Source organism: Thamnophis sirtalis, unplaced genomic scaffold, assembly GCF_051295495.1.
Source record: "Thamnophis sirtalis isolate CommonGarterSnake01/CBP01778 unplaced genomic scaffold, rThaSir2_p1.2 scaffold_14, whole genome shotgun sequence".
Classification (NCBI taxonomy): Eukaryota; Metazoa; Chordata; class Lepidosauria; order Squamata; family Natricidae; genus Thamnophis; species Thamnophis sirtalis.
This window is the reverse complement of record NW_028261394.1, coordinates 46,549,064-46,552,699: the sequence shown is the minus strand read 5'-3', so window position 1 is coordinate 46,552,699 and position 3,636 is coordinate 46,549,064.

The following is a 3,636-nucleotide window of genomic DNA, read 5'->3' as shown; positions in this document are numbered from 1 at the left end:
GTATTTCTCAACCTTGGCAACTTGAAGATGTGTGGACTTCAACTCCCAGAATTCTCCACCCACCAAAGTCGAAGTTGAAGAACCTTGAAAACCTGAAGATGTGTGGACTTCAACTCCCAGAATTCTCCAACCACCAAAGTCGAAGTTGAAGAACCTTGAAAACCTGAAGATGTGTGGACTTCAACTCCCAGAATTCTCCAACCACCAAAGTCGAAGTTGAAGAACCTTGAAAACCTGAAGATGTGTGGACTTCAACTCCCAGAATTCTCCAACCACCAAAGTCGAAGTTGAAGAACCTTGAAAACCTGAAGATGTGTGGACTTCAACTCCCAGAATTCTCCAACCACTAAAGTCGAAGTTGAAGAACCTTGAAAACCTGAAGATGTGTGGACTTCAACTCCCAGAATTCTCCAACCACCAAAGTCGAAGTTGAAGAACCTTGAAAACCTGAAGATGTGTGGACTTCAACTCCCAGAATTCTCCAACCACCAAACTCGAAGTTGAAGAACCTTGAAAACCTGAAGATGTGTGGTCTTCAACTCCCAGAATTCTCCAACCACCAAAGTCGAAGTTGAAGAACCTTGAAAACCTGAAGATGTGGGGACTTCAACTCTCAGAATTCTCCAACCACCAAAGTTGAAGTTGAAGAACCTTGAAAACCTGAAGATGTGTGGACTTCAACTCCCAGAATTCTCCAACCACCAAAATCGAAGTTGAAGAACCTTGAAAACCTGAAGATGTGTGGACTTCAACTCCCAGAATTCTCCAACCACCAAAGTCGAAGTTGAAGAAACTTGAAAACCTGAAGATGTGTGGACTTCAACTCCCAGAATTCTCCAACCACCAAAGTCGAAGTTGAAGAACCTTGAAAACCTGAAGATGTGTGGACTTCAACTCCCAGAATTCTCCCACCACCAAAGTCGAAGTTGAAGAACCTTGAAAACCTGAAGATGTGTGGACTTCAACTCTCAGAATTCTCCAACCACCAAAGTCGAAGTTGAAGAACCTTGAAAACCTGAAGATGTGTGGACTTCAACTCCCAGAACTCTCCAACCACCAAAGTCGAAGTTGAAGAACCTTGAAAACCTGAAGATGTGTGGACTTCAACTCTCAGAATTCTCCAACCACCAAAGTCGAAGTTGAAGAACCTTGAAAACCTGAAGATGTGTGGACTTCAACTCCCAGAATTCTCCAACCACCAAAGTCGAAGTTGAAGAACCTTGAAAACCTGAAGATGTGTGGACTTCAACTCCCAGAACTCTCCAACCACCAAAGTCGAAGTTGAAGAACCTTGAAAACCTGAAGATGTGTGGACTTCAACTCCCAGAATTCTCCAACCACTAAAGTCGAAGTTGAAGAACCTTGAAAACCTGAAGATGTGTGGACTTCAACTCCCAGAATTCTCCAACCACCAAAGTCGAAGTTGAAGAACCTTGAAAACCTGAAGATGTGTGGACTTCAACTCCCAGAATTCTCCAACCACCAAAGTCGAAGTTGAAGAACCTTGAAAACCTGAAGATGTGTGGACTTCAACTCCCAGAATTCTCCAACCACCAAAATCGAAGTTGAAGAACCTTGAAAACCTGAAGATGTGTGGACTTCAACTCCCAGAATTCTCCAACCACCAAAGTCAAAGTTGAAGAACCTTGAAAACCTGAAGATGTGTGGACTTTAACTCCCAGAATTCTCCAGCCAGCCAGAGTTGAATCTCATACATCTTCATGTTGCTGAAATTGGGATACGCTGCACTACGTCTTAACCTGAAGACTGGTCAACACTTATATTCATCCTGGTGTCCAGTTGCTGAATTGGTAATGAGGGATGGAATAGTTTTATAAACCACGGCACCTCCGAAGAGGAAGGCGACTGCCGTAGGGTTTGAAGAACTCAAAAGGTCTCATCTAGCAAGATTGCTCCTGGACCACAGTTAGACTTGCGTTAGGGAATTCTATGGTTGGACAGTTCTCTCTGTCAGGAAGGACTTTTGATTTATTGAAGCTAAATCTCCTGCCGCTGAACTTCATGAGTGGGGCTTTGAGAAAAGCACGCAGACACATCTGCCTGCCAGGTTATTTCAACCTGGCATGGAAGGAGCCACTTGCTCTCTCTCGGCAGCTCAAGATAACACCACTAACTAGCTTCAAGCTGGGATTTGGAGCACCGCCTTGCATCTCATGATAAAAGAGAGCAGGCACCGAGTGCTCTTGGCTCTCAGATTTGCAGGAATGTCTGTTGTAGAGACGCTGGAGATTCCAGAGATGCTCTTAAGCTTCTGGGTCGCCGAGCCCCAGCTGGGTTTCTGTTTTGCCAAATACGTAGCACAGTTCAGGGGTCATAAACCCAATGTGTCCCTATTTGCTGCATCATGTCAAATGCCCTGAATCATAGACAGGGTTGGCTCTAACATTACAGGCATAGTGAGAAGGACGGTCTCAAAATCCAGTCATCGGGAGAATGACGTCCCCAGCTTGGCTGCGCTTCTTCCTTTCTTGCCAAGACAGTTCATGACTGTTCCAGAAAATTCAGGAGATTTGACTGTACCAAATCAGGCTATTGACCCGTCAATCTCAACTCAATCTACTCCAGTCTGTTGGCAGCCCTTCAGGTGCACGAGACTGTCGGTTTTATCCCCTTAGGTGTCATTCCACTCCCGTGTGGGACAATTTTGGTCTCCGGACCCGCTTCAAGGTGCTAGTCGTTACTTTTAAAGCCCTACATGGTATCGGACCTGGCTACCTGAGAAACCGCCTCCTGTCATTCACCTCCCAACGACCAATAAGATCGCACAAGTTGGGCCTCCTCCGGGTGCCGTTGACCGGACAATGCCGGCTGGCGGCTCCCCGAGGGAGGGCCTTCTCTGTAGCTGCACCAGCCTTGCGGAACGAGCTACCCGCAGAGATCCGGACCCTTACCACTCTCCCAGCCTTCCGTAAAGCGACCAAAACCTGGCTGTTCCGGCAGGCCTGGGGCTGTTGATTAATATCCAGCCCCACTTGATTGAATGGATGATATCTTATTTTTAAATAATTGTTTTTATATATATATATTTATGTTTTTACTTTTGTTGTGAGCTGCCCAGAGTCCCTAGGGAGTGGGCGGCATACAAATCTTATTAATGTTGCAAAGTTGCAAATTTAGATGGTTCAGTGTGCCCAAATCTGAGTCCCACACAAGGCCAATATTGGTGAATGGAATCGTTGGGACCGTGGCACAACAAAACCGCGGTCCACTAAAGCGCGCCCGATTAAACCGCGTCGCTGACGTCATCAGCAGCTCGACAACAGCGACCGTGGAGAAAAAAGGGTGCTTTAAAAAGCGCTTTGAAAGCAAGCCGATTCAAGTTAAGGTAAGGGTTAGGTTTAGGGTTAGGGTTAGGGTTAGGGTTAGGTTTAGGGTTAGGTTAAGGGTTAGGGTTAGGGTTAGGTTTAGGTTTAGGTTTAGGGTTAGGTTAAGGGTTAGGTTTAGGGTTAGCGTTAGGTTAAGGGTTAGGTTTAGGGTTAGGTTAAGGGTTAGGTTTAGGGGGGTTAGGTTTAGGTTTAGGGGGTTAATTTTAGCTTTAGCGTTCATAGCGTGCTTTTTTCGTCGCACTGTGATGACGTCAGCTACGCGGTTTTGTCGAGCGCGCTTTAGTCGAAC